This window comes from Chelmon rostratus, chromosome 8 (assembly GCF_017976325.1).
Source record: "Chelmon rostratus isolate fCheRos1 chromosome 8, fCheRos1.pri, whole genome shotgun sequence".
Lineage (NCBI taxonomy): Eukaryota > Metazoa > Chordata > Actinopteri > Chaetodontiformes > Chaetodontidae > Chelmon > Chelmon rostratus.
Genome location: NC_055665.1, coordinates 22,321,537 through 22,339,918, shown reverse-complemented (window position 1 = coordinate 22,339,918; position 18,382 = coordinate 22,321,537).

The following is an 18,382-nucleotide window of genomic DNA, read 5'->3' as shown; positions in this document are numbered from 1 at the left end:
CAGCTTGTAATTAGTGGGTGTTTGTGTGTGTGTGTGTGTGTGGGTGGGCACCACCCCTCTTTGGCATTCCTCAAAGACAGAGGGGAGAAAGTAGACATTCCTTTCATATAAAGATGTTTTGACACTGACATGTAATGATGTTATTTTACTTTAATTCAATTTTGTTTGCTGGGCAAACTGGAGGCGTACCTACTGTATGTATATGTGTAGGTATACACTGTCTAACAGTAGAAAAGAGGTTGTGACATTCTGACATGTAAACCTGAGTTAATACTGTCTACTACTCATTCACTATTAAGGATGATCTTTTGTCATTCATAAAGGTCTTTTGATATCCTTCAGCAACTGGAGAGCCTGACCTTTTAAACTTCTAATAAATTAATTAATGGCGGCGTATTTAATAATTAATTATTCAGGAAAAGTTGGAACAGGAGACAACAAGGTCCAAGCGAAAGCAGCACTTGTCCCTCCCCCCTCCAGATCAACCTCTTCCCTGTCATCAGAAGTACCAGGTGAAACAAATACTTTTCCTGTGATATTGGGTTGAAGCTATAGATTAATTAATTATTAGAAATACTAAAGAGAAATTAGGATTTCCCATCAATATAGTTACGATTTCTAATTACTTCAGATCATTTCTTTTGGCTTGCCTGCTCTCTCAGCTGCTGAAAGGTGCCATAAGCCGTATTTTACTGTTTACTCTTAAAGATTTTGTCCACTTGTTCTTTTGTGTTTTCAGTAATTAATGTATCTAATTGAGATATCATGTTTGATCTAGTATGATGGTCCTTATTCACATATTTGGTATGTTGCTGTATTTCCAACTTCATTCATTCAGTCAGTTATTCATTAATTGTACATTGCTGTATTCTGGCAGCCTGTTAATGGTCTAGTTTATTTGTATAGTAGTTATTCGTTGTGTCCATATACATTATTAATTTTTATTCGTTGTCACACTTCTTCATTTATTTCTGTGTTCAGTAGTTATTAGCTGTGCGTGTAATTAGTAGTTAGTTAGTGAGTTTGTTTGCATGAAGCACTACGAACACCGAACAAGAGTCAAGAACTCTGCAGCAACCTTCAGACTGAGACTATATAACTGGCTATCAACTGCACAAAAATGTCCTGGATATGGGTGCTGCCATCTTGTCTGCACGGTAGTCAGACACGTTTAAAGCAAATAGAAAAGTAACGCATAACTGAAGGACATTCAGCCCTCCGCTTTTCCACAAAGCGTTTCCTTCTGTCCTGCAGCGACCTGCGCGTGCAGCATGCCGCGTTCGTCGAGCTCCACCACATCTACTTCACCTCTTGACTCCTGCAGAACGTTGCTGTTTTCCAGCTTCTACAGTCCCCTTTGTCACAGCCTGGCATCTTCCTTTTTCTCTGGTTGTCTTCCACCCACACCAAATCTCACGCTGCTCTGTCACAGCATCTGAAGAAAGAAAACACCCCAACAGAGCCCCGTTCACCAATTTCAGTACGCTGAACCCAAGTGCCCAGGTCAAATGAAAAAACCCTGCGAATGCCCATCCCCTCATATTCATGCTTAATTGCCCTTCAAATGCAACAATTTCACAGGCTGCACAAGGATGGGTTGTTTTCTTAAGTTGTACTTGGGTTGAGAGATGGTCTGGACTTGACGAATCCCAGGATGACTTCGTGAGCGCCCTTCTTTAACCTGGGTGACCTGAAACACCAGAGCAGAGGCAACATATAGAAAAAAGGTCAACACAGACATGAAGACAGAAATGGCTTCATTCCTTAATTACCTCGTTATCACTCGTGAATTTAGCTCACAAATCCTGCTTGTTTTAAAGGGTTATTCATAGACCGGACTGCAGAAAAGTTGAACAACGTCATATCAAACTGCACACTGAGGTCTGGAAAATATCACGTCAAGTCTTATAAAGTCTTAAACTACCTGTTGCAGGTATTACCAGCATCAGGCCTAGTTGAACCTGGGCCAGCAGCAAACAAGATGTGGAGCAATGAAGGAATGAAAACAGGCAAATACTGTTTGTCAGCTGGTACACAGGTTTATTCTGAAGTAAATGAAATAACACAAACACATCTATAACATTATTAATCCACATTTCCCTGTTATATTTTACAAATATTGACTTTAAAGCTGCAGAAAAGTCTGATCTGAAAACTTTTTAAGCTACCCCAGTAAACATTTGTAGTGAAGTGAACGTCTTTCCTTCACACAATATACATTTACACTTTGCCGAATGATCACAAAGAATTTTAATTCATAGGAAATGTGGCTATAATCCTTCACATACAGCTATAGCTCACTAACACAGTAAAATGCCTGCGGACAAACCCTTTAACATGAGATTCAGCGTTCAATGCCTGCTTAAACAAACAACCTCGCTAAAAATAGCCTCTGCAAACACTGTGATCACACTGACATATGAAAACACACGCATTTAAATCCAGTGTTCTCAACCGTGAAAATACGTTTAAACATCATTGACCTCCTCTGACTGTTTCTGGTTGCTTTACAGAAACTGGATATCAAAGTTGTTCAAAGTAAATATTACTTTTAAGCTACTGAGGTGGAGCAGCTCCTGGCCGTTAGCGTTAGCATTAGCTTAGCTAGCCGTACCCGCTAACTCTGGCTTCACTCAACATCTCCCAGAAACACTCTTATCACATACAACTTCCATGACACATTTCTTCAGCATTTCACGTGTCTCAACAATGAATGAATGAATACTGTCAAACAGCTAACTGATCATCTGTCTAATTGTTTCTGCAGTAATATCAGCAATGCCAAATGGCTTATTGTCACCATGTGAGGTGTACGGCAGGGATTAATACAAAACAGCCTGTGACCTGGCACTGTTTTCCACAGCCTCAAAAGTGTTATTCCTGTACATCCTTCACATCACCAAGTGAAGTCAAGCACTGGTATCCAAAAAGAGCATCACTCCATCCTACAATTATCATCTGTGATACGATAAAAAAAAGAAAAAAGACTGGCAGATCTACAATATGCTGTTGTCTGAAGGAGCACAGCACACAGCAACAAAAACACACTGTCCACCACTGAAGTTCATGTCAGCCGCTCTGACAGCTTGAACTGTCTGAAGTACACACGCACAGTAAGATCATATCCAGTGCTGGAAGCTCCAGTTCTTTGTGAGACTTTAAGGAGCCGTGCTTGGAAAACCTACATGGAGCAGAAACAGGATCAGAGAACACTATTGTTTATGCTGATTTTCTTATTAGAGTTTGCTTTAATTTACTAAGTGCGACTGGAGCAAGAGGAAGGTCGGGAAACCTCAGCGTGTAAAGCCAGAATATTTTCATACCCAACTCTGTGAATCAAGTGCTTATTTCAATTGTTCAACTAAATTTCTGATTGTTGAAACAGTGAAAAGACAAATCAAGAGAATTTTGGTGAGTTTTATTTTGCTTCTTTTGAATCTGAATGAAGAGAGTGCAATGAGTTAACTTTGCAATTAAGATCTTAGTTCAGTCAAAGAGAGAAACTTGACTTCAGAAGGGGTACAGTTTGATTTTTCTGTTTAATAAAGAAAACAGCTGTAATATGTCCTTTCTGGACATTTTGTGAGTTTATTTTGTTCACTTGCTTGACTACAAAAGCTAAGAGAGCCCAGCTGAAACTCTGGGAGAAGCCTTGAGCTATACTGTCAGACCATAACCTCTGCTGATAATGTTACTTCATTTTTTTAATGGTCCAAACTGAAAGTCTGTTCATATCTTACAAATTGCACCTTCAGTATTAACACAAGGAGAATAGAATCTTGTTTTTGGCCCTCCGTGCATTGATTGTTGACAGGAAGGTTTGAGTATTATTAAGAGAAACAAGTTGAAGTAACAGTTGCTAAAATAAGTGTATAAATAAATAATGATTTTACTGCTCACTGCATGTTTTATTTGCTTTTATCATCCTATTTTTCAGCCACTAGGTGTCACTGTGACAGCACTACAGTCTACAGACATGCACTGGACACCTGAGCCAGGTGAGGAGGACACGTTGTTCCCAGGCAGCAGCTGCTATGATTGAAGGCCTGTTTCTACTTTCATTGGGTTTTAGTATTTTCTACATTTTGTGATTATGAGCAAATGTGTGTCCAGCTTTTGTAGATGTTTTAGCATTTGCAGCATTTTGAGAACCAGACTTCCAAAAACATTTAAGGGGTCTTATACAATACACGGTTTTTGTACCAATCTCATACAAACTCTACAGGAGGATCAGGACATAAAGAATGTGACTTCTTCAGTGTCAATAATTGTGCTCATAGCTCTTACTGACAGACCCAGTCGCTCAGCCTCAGACAGTGCTTGTCCTATAGCGGCCATGTCACCAGTCCTGTCCCTGGGGAGTGTTGGTCGAGCCGATGGAGTAGTTTGGTAAGCTGGAATAAGGTTTGGACGGCAGCCGCATCTGTTAGAGAGGGAACACATGAATGGAAACAAGGAGACGCATAATGATGACTGAGAAACAAAACTGAAGACAACTGTAGACCTACATCTGTATGAAACACAGGTGAGGAGTTCAGTTTGTCACTTTTTTGGGAGCCATTTTGGACACAAGGATTTAAAATCTTGGTTAAACTACTGTGTAAAGCTGCAGAACAGTAATGCTGCAAAGGGGAAAGCTGTCTTCAGGAGCATCACTCATGAATATAACTGAAATTATGTTTTCACTGATCTGAAGTCAGGAACAGTTAGTTTGGCCAAATGTTTACCCTGAATAATGTTTGCCATTCCTTTGAATTCAGCAGCACATTACTGCCAGCTGACTGATTTCCCCCTCATTTCATGTTTTCTCTCCTCTTTCCATCCCTGTGCACTCATTTGTTGTCTTAGAGAATATAAACTATTTTGTCATTATTGTAGTTGTTTTTCAGAGGAAACGTCCTGACACAACTGCACTTCAAACACATTTATTTACTCTTCATAAAGAACAAGGTAACAAATCAAAGCCATTACTGTGTATATGTAGTTTCATCCGATGAACGTTGACAGGTGGAGCATTGGGCCTTGGTCTGGATGTGGGTGTGACTGGGTTGTGATTGACAGGATGTGGGTTGCATACTTACACAGACATTTTGCTATTGGTGTAATACATAGATGTAGCATCTTTAGTTGAGTTCAAAGGGAAGAACCGTGATACCAGACCACAGGATGGATTAGCTCTAAAAGTTCCTCATACCAGCTCTGAACTGGGGAAGACTGGTTTCCAGCGCAGTGCACCTCACTACTGCAATGAACTGAAAAAACAAACTATAATGGAGACACTGACTACTCTGAGGGACTTGAAACTACTTGTCAAAGTTGTGATTATTAATGTGTGTTTGAGGACTGCTTTGTGTGTCTTGTTGTGATGTTTATATGTGTTTGTTGTTGTGTTAATCTCTCTTGAGATTGAGATTACTTCAGCCCTGCTGAAGATGAGGAGCCTGGTGTGGAGGACAGCCTCCCATTTAGAGGAATGGTATCTGCTGTCATTACTGCCCGCTCCACAGCCAGGATGAAGCAGGTGACCAGCCGGCACACAGCCCAGAGACAACTTCTGCTGTGGGTTAGGTCCTCCACCTCCTGTGACCCCTCCTACTTCAGTCCTGAGTGGTCGGGATCATTGCGAAGAACCGATCACAGAACCAGACTCCGTTGCGGCCTCAGCTCCGGCAGCTCGTCTGTCTCCTCTCGTCAGCACAGACGAGGCTTGTTTGGCTGGTTCAGAAAAACTTTCAGCTGTTGTTTCCTGTCTTCAGACACAGACTGAGACTCAGCTGGTTTATTTCTTTCTTCTTTTTTCTTATTACTACTTCAAATAATAAATTCATTGTTGCATTGCAGTTAGTTTGCATCAGTTCCACTTATTGTGACTTCAAGCAACATAAAATGATGACATTTTCAACAGGAAGTGCAGGTCACTCAACGTTACAGTACAGTCAAAGCTCGGTCCTTATGAAGGTGGAACACTTAATGTTTGGGTTCACTTATACAAACAGCCAGAAATAAAATCGAATAAAACATCCAGAAGGACACTGGAGTTATGAGACAGTGTTGATATTCGAGAGTCTGATAATGATGTAAGATTGGTCTGTATATTTAATGTTTTTTAACTACACACATAGCCTTTACATTTTCAACAAGGATCTCATCAGTTCATGTTTTAGAGAATTGTGACCATGTGGACTGAGTGGGACATTTTAGTGTGTAAAAATAAATGTGTCAGTGACCTCTGGTGGAAAAACTGTGTAACAGCAACACTGTCTCTATCTGAGCTTGAACAAATCTTTTTACATTTCTGTGCTGCAGTTTCTTACTTACTTGACAGCCACCACATACTAACTGTCTGTTAGTCTGATTTGTCAGTCCAGCTCGAGTTTACTCGAACAAAAATGTAACAAATGAGCTGGTTGAGGTGCAGGCACAAGCATTTGCTGCATCCACATACTGACTAGTTTTACCTTCCTGCTGATGAATTTCAAACGTGATGATGTTGAGGTGTTTTGTGGTTTTACATTACAGTAGCACCAAAGTACAGCCAAAGAGCTCAGGTGATGTTGATCATTATTCTGAACTCTTTCGGCTCACGGTGGGTTGAAAAAACATTCATGTAGCTGGTATGTTTGTTTGCTGACCACGGCATCCTGCTGAAAGCCTTTTTATCCGTCACACATCATGAGTCGCTGACTGCTGTAGTACGAGTTAATGCACGATAACTCCTGCTCTTCTCATGACTCCTGACAGCTGCAGTTTGCCGCTTTGTAACCCAGCCAAAGAAAGCATCGGACAAGTTCAAAATGATTTTTTCAGTCTTCACAAATATGTGAAACAACATCCTAAACAGTGTCTTCCAGAGCCACATATTTCCAGAGCCACAAATAAACCAAAATATGGAGGTGAGAATCAGACATTTGTTGTAAATACATCAACACTGGAGCAGATTGAAATGAACTTTAGCTGCAGCTGCCTACTTCTGTTTGAGTGTTAAAATCTGATCTAAAGCAGTGAAAGGAATGATTATTAAATCAATGATGTTGCTCACTAGCTGCGTGATCACACCTCAGATAAAAACAGTTCTCCTCAGTCTTTATTGTCAGCAGCCTGCTCTAAAGCTGAATGATCTCGAGTGAAGCAGGAAGCATTAGTAGAGCGCGGGCAGCTCCAGTTATTATGGCAGGACGGACTGAGGGAGACTGGCAAACCTTGTCCGACTCTCTTCCTCTGATGTAAATGGCCCTGCACAGGGCAAAAACTGTCTTCATCAGCCCCAACACAAATGCCTCCAGAGGGTGGGAGCTCTGCAAAGGGTGGAGAGTGGAGAGAGAAGGGTGGAGGAGGAGGAGGAGGGGGGTCCAGGGGGAGATGAAGCTATCATCCCGACCTGAATGAGAGAAGGAGTGTGTGGGGGAGAGGAAGAGAGGGGTTCCTGCTGCTTGAAGAAGCCACAGCAGGAGATAATGTGAGCAGACAATGTGAGAGAAAAAGGAGCAGAAAAAAAATCCAGGAAGACAAATGTCACTGAAATAAAAGGAGAAGTGAGATGACAGCGAGTGTTTCATTTCATTCCCTTCTCATTAGCTTCTCTGGGATCCTGATGCTCACCATCGTCCATTTCTCCATCTTTTTGACACGAGTCGTAGATAAGACGGATTTGTACACGGTTCGATCGTTCAGTCAGATTTTAACATCAAATGATGTCCTCCACAGAAAGGTCTGAAGTGCACTGAGGCAACAACGTTATTTCCCAACTTCATAATTCCACACAAGCAGTAGCTCAGTTGTACCCAAATTGTTCTCAGGATGCCTCTCTGATTGGGATGCTGTCTAAAAAGCATGACATACAAGCTGCTTTTAACAAAGAGGATCAATGATGCAACAGGTTCCTTTCTCAGGCTGCAAACAAGGAACACTGACTTCCCACAGGGCCGGAGCTTTACAAAATCCAGACTCCAGGTACTTTCATGCAGTTGTTTCAAAGCTTTTCCGCCCAACGTACAAAAGTATTTCAGGACAGATAATACATCGGTTGTGGTGGGTCTGTGGCTGCACACCTGAAGCCAAACAAAACACAGTGATCCTTGAATTGTTGAAGTTTTGGCTTCACCCTGCCTAAACTTGACACACCATCTCACTATCACAATTCACTTTAGCTCTCATTTGAGTCCACCGTCACAAATTACTCTTATTAGCATGTCTTACAAAGTCAGCAACAAACACACACATGCTGGAGAATACTAAAATATATGCACCAACACTTTACACGTACTCACATCAGTTAATTCTACAAAATCAACCCCTTTAGCATTCCTCATTAGCAGTCCCATTATACTCTATATGTTAGCAACAGCTCCGCTAGCCTAGCATAGCAGTGTCTATCTAAACATCTGGACTGCAAACTCAACACAACACGTTAAATCAAGGATTCACAACACATACCTGCCTGTGTTTGTGAGGAGTTTTAACCCACCTGTGCGGAAAACAAAGAGACAGAAAACGTTGACTTGTGTTCAGCTGGACTGCAGGATTTATTCTGCGGAAGGCTTCCTGCTGTGTCCTCCAGCTAAAAAGTCCCACGTTCAGTCATCTGAAAGCATGTGTTTGCAAAAACATATTCAGGCAGAAAAAAAACTTGTGCTTCAGTGTGTTCAAACTTGTGTCACTCGATGAAAGTAACACAGTGGTTCTGACTGCTGGGATTAACGTTCAGACTGTTACCTTTGAAACAAGACCAAAACCATGCATGTACTCCAAGTGGATCAAGAACAGCTTTCAGTTAACTTTGGGTCCGCTTGGACAGTTTTAGGCACATTTTGCTGGAATTCATTTATCTTTTTAAAAATCTATTTATCTGGCAAACCAGTCTTTGTGGATATAATCAAAAGCTTTCTTTTGATCTCAACCTACAATATAGACATTTTTATCATATTATGTTTGGATGTTATTTCTCTTCAAATACATTATTAAATAATAATGGCCTGAACCACTTCTTCTTTTCTCATATTTTCTGTAAATGAAGTGAAGTTTATAGAGTTTTTAACAGAGAGTTCAGTGAGTCTGTATCTGTACGTATTTTCCTTTTTTTAAAGCACATTTTGTCAGGTTGTAGAATTAGCTTATCACAAGGCCGGTATACATGGCGGCATAATCAGGTGCTGAGAAGCTTAGCCGCGGGCATTGAAGAGAGAAGGAAGCAGGTGAATTCTGGAAGTTCTAGAAAGGAGAGGTTAGGTGTGCAGTTTGTTCGAGAGGGGGAGAAAAATAGAGCTGCTAAGTCAGGGAGAAGGCAGGTAGGTGGCTGCCTGGTAGGGGCTGATGATTGGCAAATGCAGGTCGACTTGGGAGGAAAGCTAGTTGTGCCCCAGGAAATAGTTTGTAGTAATCTGAGGCCGGACATTGTCTTATGGTCCATGAGTAAAAAGACTGTGTATTTCATTGAGTTAACAGTCCCTTGGGAAAATTCAGTGGAGGCAGCTTATGAAAGGAAGAAGACTACGTATGCAGATTTAAAGACAGAATCTGAGCAGAGAGGATGGAAGACCAGGGTCTGTCCGGTTGAAGTGGGGTGTAGAGGTTTTGTTGCAGGGTCAGCTGTTTCACTGTTGAGGGAGCTGGGAATGCAGGGGCAAGGACATGCATGCATCCAGGAGAAGAGGTCGAAGTCTGAACAAGACACCTCTCCTCTGCTATGCGGCCTGTTCAGGTGAGTTTGCGTCGTAAGATACAGAGTTGGCTTGTTTTGTTCTTTTTTGGTTGTTTTCCTGTTTTGTTTGCTTCTTGAAGGAAATGTTAGAAGAGGCTGTTAAATTTAGTCTGTGGTTTAGGCCTCCACCTTCAGCACCCTCTAAACTTTCTAACCCCTACCCGAACCAGGGTTTGTATTCCCACCCCGCTTTTATTGGTGCAGTTGGCTAGAGGCAGGTGTAGATGATGGTAGTGCAGCAATTGGCAGTTACATGTGGCATCTAGGGCTGTGCTAGCATTGTAGCATCTAACAATAGCTAAAACAGTGGTAGTTTGATAGTGTCTTAGCAGTTAGCATTGGCATCTAGCAGTTAACATTAACAGTATAGGTGAATCTAGCTTTAATGTCTTCTTCTGTTCCTCTTAGCAGGTAGCATTTAGCATTAGCATTACCATTAGCATTGGCATTAGCTAAATGGTTGCATCGGAACTGTACTGTCTTCTTCTTTGTGGTTACCATGAGTATTAGCATTAGCTAAATGGTAGCATCGTTACTGGCCACTACCTGGAGCATCTCCCAAACAGGCCTGGGTCAGTTGAACATGGCAGTGCTGTTTGGATTGTGTAGGAGCAGTGTGAACTGGCACTAGAGGGGGTGACTCTGGGACGCCGGCCCAGGCAAACCAGTGTGGAACAAAGCAGGTCTAAAGGAGAAAAGAAAGCTTTGTAGTGGAACAGGTGCATAGGCAGGAGGAGATGTTAAGGCGGGCAAAAGCAGTTGATCAGGCCAAACAGGGACAATGGTTGAATTGGGAAGGTGTTGAGAGGGGGAAACTTAGTCATAACATTTTGAACATTTGTTTTCCAAAAAAAGGTGTTCCATTACCTATTTAGAAGAAACTGTGCATATTAACAAAATCCTTAATGACAGGCTTTACTAATGAACATAACTTCAGACACTGCATTGAAATAGCAACAAGAACAGTGTAACATTGAATTAAAATAGCATGAAGAGCAGTGTAACAGAACAGTCTAGCTTGGAAAGAAACCTTTTGCACATGTAGATAGTTTGAACAATAACAGTGAAAGTGGAGAAAGGGAAGAGAAGGAGAAAGACAGAGTGAACAGTGAGAGTACTTGACTGCAGCATTTGGCTGGTATCCTCAATCACTGATGACGAGTGCCTGGAAAACAAACAGACAAACAAAAGTTTAGCAACACAACAAAAATGTGACCCCCCCCCCACTTTCACCTGCAGAGAGTCAAGTGCTTGATGAATGTGGGCCTTGGAAACACTTCACATGACCAAAAATGATGTGCAGTACACCATGTTCTCACACACTCAAATGCAACACGAGAAAACATCAAGTCAAGTTCTTTGGGGACGCAGGAAGTCTTCTGCAAACGCACCAACCCTGGTGGTCCAATCCTCCTGTATTAACAAACAGCCAAACTGCTCAATACAAGCCAATGATTAAACATTTAACAGTGACTCACTTTTCAGAGCAGTTTGTGAAGTTAAGATTTGAAATGTTGAAACTGAGAAATTTTATTGAGTCTTTCTGAAGTAAAGATGGGGAGGGGTTCACCACTCTGTGACAGACTGCTCTGACAAATAGTGCAACAATTTAAGAAACCAAACCTTTATGGCGAGTACAAGGTGCATGAGGCCCAATAATAAAATGTAGTGGACTCAAGCGCCACCTGCTGGTTGATTGCAGAAAAAATGGTCCCTGTCAGTGTTTTATCAGGTTCCTGGAAGATTATTACTGGTTTAGTCGCATTTTGTGGCTGTAGATGTTTACAGTTGTGCTAATTTCAACTCCTTTATACACTGTTTGGTAGTTTAATCTACAGCAATGCATCATATTCTATAAGATCAACATGAGTGTTGACTCTAAAAAGTCTTCTTTTCATGAGCTCTGAAAAAAAGGTCCTGTTTCCAGCTTCGTGTCGTTTCCAGCAAATCCAACAAGGTTTTTGAACAGTTTATTTGGCTGGAGAAAAACAAGAAGTTTCTCAAGCCATAAAGGAACAATAGCTGGACAGGGAGGGTATGAAAAACTAGTCTGAAGAGTAACCAGTAACTAAAGCTGTCAGATGTAGTGGAGTGGAAGCAGGCAAACTGTATTTGCCTCTGAGATGCAGTAAAGTTAAAGGTACACAGTTCCATTAGGAAATCCTTCGATTAAGTAGAACCAGAGGTGTCAAAAGTATTCCACTGATTCTTGAAACTTTGGCAAAAACATGTCCCACTAAAAAAAGTGCTAATTCTGTTGGAAATAATTAACATTTTCATGAAAAAAAAGAATCAAGGTTATAATCAGGGGGTCCTTTGCACATATGTAAGGTTCTTTTATAGGTTTATTTTTATTTTTTATTAATTCAATGATAAATGCTGGCCTATTGCCAACAAAACCAGTTGTCCTCAGGTAGGCGATAATAATTTCAACTTGATTAAAAAAACAAAAAGTAATTATTGAATTGAACAATATCTTTACCACATGAAAGAGTCATTACAATATGTATTGAAAACTACAAACAGGGAGCTTTGAACAATATTTACTACTATTTTTTGGTTGCTCAAAATGTGTCCCACATATTCGTCACCACCGTCAGATATTTATAAAAAGCAATGAAATCAGGCACCTACAAGGTCAGCTACATTCCTGAGGACCACATTTTCACACCTTCAGCTCCACTGCATGCTTCAAGATCACTCAAGCTCCTGTAAGTTAGCTATTTTCTCTTAAACTTGTTCATATTTTTGGAAACTGCTACTGTCGCAACCATAACATGTCAACACCGTCTCTTTTGTATAAAAAATATTACATTAGAGTTTGACATAAATGTATACTTTTTAAGAAGAGGTATGAAGTAGCTAGCAACAGAGGGGAAGCAAGATGTCTAATGCTAACAACTCATGCATATCATGTGAAAGAGTAGGTTTTTGTCACCACCGTCAGGTTTTCTGTCTGACGGTGGTGACAAAAACGTCCAAATGGTCCTTAATGGAGGCTAGAATAAAATTGTTGTTCACAATAAATACCAATATGACCTGTAATGTTTCATTAATCTCTTTTTTTGTAATTCCCCCTATATTTCTTCCATATCGTCCAACCCTAGGGGATAAGATGTGTCTTCCCCTCTCTCAAGTCACTATTATGCCATGTTCATTTGGCTTATGTCATTACGTCTCCAATGACTAAAGCCAAATAAAAATGGCATGACAACATTTAACCAAATCTAACATTCACTGTAATTCCCCTCAATTTCATAGTCATTATTTTACAAAAAAAATACAAAATCAGGAGGTTGCACCAGTACATCGCTGAACAGCCAAGACCTTGGTCTATAAAGATATACCTTTAGATTTTGTAATTTAACAAACTTTTTATTTTCAAAATTAAAACCTGTTTTATCCAAATTCCCAAGAATCAGTGATTCACATTTACTCCTTAAGTAGAAGTATAGTTACTGGGGTTTAGAAATACTTTTTTAAAAGTAGAAGTATAAATTGAAGTTTATACTCAAGTAGAAGTACAAAAGTTTTCAGTTTCTAAACTACATTTTAAGTAAAAAGTAAAAGTATTAAAAGGGGAAAAATGCCATTGAGGACATTTGCGTAGATTATGGATGACAGGGCAAATTTGACTCATAGTGGATGGTTTGCAAGATAATAATAATAATAATAATGATTATTACTATTACCATTTTCTCTGCTGACTCAACATTGTACAGTAGTACTGTATGATAACATGTGCTGTTTTTTAATGTGCATTTATGAATTGAGACCAGTGAAATTACAACAGTAGTTGCTTCCAAACAAAATACATGAATGAAGAGTTATAATGACTTATTGAAATGGTGTAAAACTTCATACCTCAGAATTAGGTTATCAAACAATTGTCTTTTATTGAAAATGTATTAGATTAACAAAGCAGCATGGGGTCCACAAGTGTCAAAAAAAAAAAATTCGACATTATTACACTCGACCAAATGAATGCAACACACAATGGAGTCACAGAGCCCTGCTGCAGCACAAACACTACTAGACTACACACACACACACACACACACACACACACACACACACACACACACACACACAGCCCATTCTCAACTAGAACCAGAGCATGCAGCTCATAGAACAGAAACTGCTGGACATGCACGCACACGTACACACTAGTTACCAATAGGCCTTGTTCAGTCGCAAAAGCAACAAGTTCTCAAAGTTTTTTGCACCAATGCATGCCCTCCTTGGCCTGAAGATCACCCCTGCGACACTAAACAGTCTTTCACAGGCAGCTGAGGCAGGGAGTGCCACATTGAGCTTCTGTGAAAGTTGCAGCACAGCTGGGAATGACTTCAGTGCTGGTTCTCCTGGGCACCCCGGGTATGCCTCCAGCTGCTGGGTTGCTTCAGGAGGGCCAGCCTTCTTCAGGGAAGAAAAGAAGTCGTCTTCCTCTGATGATGAAGATTTCCCACCAATGTGACTCGCAGCTTGACTATCGAGGTGGCTTCTGATGTAGTCAAGGCCTGGAGAACAAACGAAACAGGAAAAAAAAAGAAAAACAAAAAATACCACAATTAAACTACACACAAGATCATGTAATTTTGTGTTGGCTTGTGTGTGTGTGTGTGTGTGTCATGAAATGTTATTTCAGCCTCATTTCACTCCAATTCACAGTATTAAAAGCATGGTTTCCCCCAGCACTTTACAGTTAAGGCAACCATCTTTTTTTGGAGATGGTCATATCGCATTTCATATGAAACTGCACACCATACCCTTTCCAATGATGACAGCCCTATCTATCCATCATTGGCTATCCCTCTACTAAAAATGTTCTGCTGGAAACACTGAAAGGGAAGTTAAAAAGTAAGAAGGAAGACACTTACCAAGTTTGAAGATATTTTGGTCTGTTGTCCAGCAGGTCTTGAATTTCGGTACGAGGATAGCTGCAGCGATAAGCTCAGGGTCTTTCAGCATCTCTCTTAGCTCTACTGTAGAACTAACTCAACTCTGGACTGTAGAAGTACCAGAGTAAGTGTCCTGCGTTACATTCCTACACTGATGTAGACACATGACTGACTAGCACCAATGATCATCACACTTTTTTTTCCTTTAAGTAAGAAATGATGGCAATCAACATATAAATACAGTGTTATGTACATCATGTACGAGATATAATTTGAAGAAGAAGAAGAGTGACGACTTCCAAAAAAAAGAAAGCTTTTAACAGACAATATCAGGAGTCCTGCTTGAAATCTGGATTTGTCGACAGGTGATTCCCACACACCGAGCCCGCTCTGCATCATATGGAGCGACCGGCTCTCTATGAGGCGATGAAGCCTGAAAACTGCTTCACCTGGAGACCAAGCAGCCTGGATCAAAAGACAATGTTGTTGGCGCAATGTTACGAGGAAGCTGCTAATAAAGTTGCAACGAGTACACAGCAGATTTACGTTCATTATTATATTTACAATATAAACAATCTACGTAGATGTGAACAATAACAGTGAAAGTGAAAAGTGAGAGTACTTGACTGCAGCATTTGGCTGGTATCCTCTATCATAAATAAAAGACGAATAACGTGACTACCGGTGGTCTCCAGCCCAAACTAACAAAACAAAAATCCCAGCCCATAAACGGACATGGGAATGAATGTGATTGGGGAAAGGGAAAACCAAAGCGGAGGAAAGAAAAACCTCCTCTCTACCTGCCAGGTGTTGTTGGTTGTGTACCATGTGCTGTGCTGAGCCCCTCCCCTCTCCACCCGCTTCCCCTCTTATTCCCTCCTCCTCTCCACCTGAGTGAGGATCCACCTCAGGTGTGCAACAGGTAGAGGGAGGAGGAAACTGAGAGAGAAGGAGAGAGAGGGAGGGAGAGAGAGAGACAGCAGCCAACTGCTACACGTAACAGATGGGTAAACACCTCGAACCAGAGACAGCGGCATCCTTTTGCTCATCCTGCACAGGAGTCGCCTCTGGAAGACAGAAGGACCTTGCGGGAGAAACTCTCAAGCGCAGAGGAGGAGAACACAAAGTTAAAGGCCGACCTCCGGAATGCCATCAAGGGGATTGGCGAGAGGGAAGAATGGATCGGCGATTTGCAAAAACGTCAGTCATGTGATCACTGGACAGAAAGCCACAGTCATGTTCACGATATTTGCGTATTTCACGTTCACTCATGAAGTTTCTCCCAAATTTGCACCATTAGTTATTTGTCCTGATAAATTTGAAGTAATCTGACCCAAGTTAATGATGCACATTTTTGCCACACGCATCCTGTGCATACTGAAGAATCCTGAGAGGAAAGCTCTGGACATCTCAACTGAGAAAGGAATTGTACCGCGTGAGTTTGAAATCCAAACTGTGGTGTAACTTGTCGTCAATTGTGATAATCGAGTGTTATTATTATATGATGATGATGATGGTGATTATTATTATAATTATTACAGTTATAACTAACTGTACAAAGCACACACCTCCATTTGCAAGATCCTCGCAGGTGCCACACATCGTATCGTGGTAGATCGAGCCGGGCAGGAGCACGATCTGTCCGCTTGGGCATTCCTGGTGATTTACGCACGAATCCAGCGCGGAAGATGAGTTGGAGAAGAAGCCCTCGGCACATTCTTCACAAACAGTGTTGCTTTGTGATGTACCTAAAGAAAACAACAGCGCAGTTGGGATCATTACAATGCTTTTAAAATGCCGTTGTGGCTGCGGAGAGCGCAGGTGATGGAGCGTGTTTCCATGCGCTTCGTGGATTTCCACTTTAACTTTAAATACAATTGTTTCGGGGCTGCTACTCTTGTAAAACATTAAGCAAAGAGTTCGCCTTTGCACGGCGCGCACCTGGTGGCCGTGGTGGCTGTGCAGTGCGCGGCCATGTGCGTGCCGGGTGGACATTTGGCACAGATGAGGGTCTCCCCGGTGGACGGGTCCTGGCGCTCGTAGGTGGGAACGGATTCCTCCACCGAAGCATCGCAGAGGACACCGGTGAGGAGGAGCGGCACCGCTAAGAGGAGCTGAAGAGAGGACTGCGATTACTGCTCTCTGTGTTTCAATACAACTATTACTGCTGTTGGCTTCACTACAGCTGACTGGATTGGCTAGTAGTTAGGACAGCCCACAACACTACTCTGACTTGTACAAATACTAATGTGGTTCATAGAAGAATGCTAATATCACAGCAAGATGAATAAGTTCGGCTTCCAGTGGCCGGAGAGCCTGTGCTGTGAGAACTTCCTGGTCCACGGTGCAGGGGAGATCTGCGTGTGTCAGAACACGACCGACAAGGACGGCCCCACGACCAACCCGAGCCCCATCCTCCCAGACCTTGTGACCCTGCCGCCATACACCAGCCAGCCCTTCTCCTGCCCCCTGCAGCTCCAGGTGCCCCCCTACCTTAACTACCACTTCCTGGGGTCGAAGGACTGCGGCGCCCCCTGTGAGTTCAACAAGCCCAATGGACTGATGTACTTCCGTGAGGAGGAGTTAGAGTTTGGCTGGCTCTGGGTCAGACACAGACAGGAGGAGGAACAAAAAATGCAAGAAAGAGAGAAAGAAAGAAAGAAAAATGAAAAAAAGAAAGAAACAGAAGAAAGAAAGAAAGAAAGAAAAATGAAAAAAGAAAGAAACAGAAGAAACAGAAGAAAGAAAGAAAGAAAGAAAGACAGAAAGAGAAGACAGGAAGAGCGCAAGACGTCAAACATGCACAGTTAAAATAAGCTCCCTTATTCTTCCTTCATCTTTCACTCTGAAAACTGTTTAACAATGAAACAAGATACAGAAGGAAACATGTAAAATACACGAATAGAAGAAAACAATGAGACTGGAGCCTATGATGGAGGGTGTTGGAGGCTTTGTGATTGACTGGGTGGGTGGAGTCTATGATGGAGGGTGGGTGGAGCCTATGATGGAGGGTGGTGGAGTCTTCGTAAGTGACTGGGTGGGAGGAGCCTATGATGGAGGGTGGTGGAGTTGTTGTCAGTGACTGGATGGGTGCAGTCAATGATAGTGAGTGTCCGGGCGGAGTCTTTGTCAAGTCTTGTTGTCTGATCTCAGATCTGTGACCATCGCTTATCTTTAAACAACAACAACATGCTGCTGGTTCAGGATCAGTTTGTGGCTCTGCTCAACCAGGACTAAGTTCCTCAGATCTCTTTCTGATCAGGGATCTGTTATTTCGAGTGTAAAATAATGAAGGAAAGAAAAACAGGACTCATCCCTGTTGAGCTAAAACAACCTTCATCATGAAAGACTAGAAAGAGACGAGACGTAGCGAGAAAAGACAGACAAGAAGTCGAGAGAGAAAGTAAAGACAGACAGAAGGACAGACAGGAGGACAGACAGACAGAAGGACAGACTGGAGTCTATGATGGAGGGTGGGTGGAGTCCTTGTCAGTGACTGGGTGGGTGAAGCCTATGATGGAGGGTGGTGTAGTCTTTCTAAATGACTGGGTGGGTGGAGCCGATGATGGAGGGTGGTGGAGTCTTTGTAATGACTGGGTGGGTGGAGCCAATGATGGAGGGTGGTGTCGTCTTTCTAAGTGACTGGGTGGGAGGAGCCTATGATGGAGGGTGGTGAAGTCTTTGTAAGTGACTGGGTGGGAGGAGCCTATGATGGAGGGTGGGTGGAGCCTATGATGGAGGGTGGTGGAGTCTTTTTAAGTGACTGGGTGGGAGGAGCCTATGA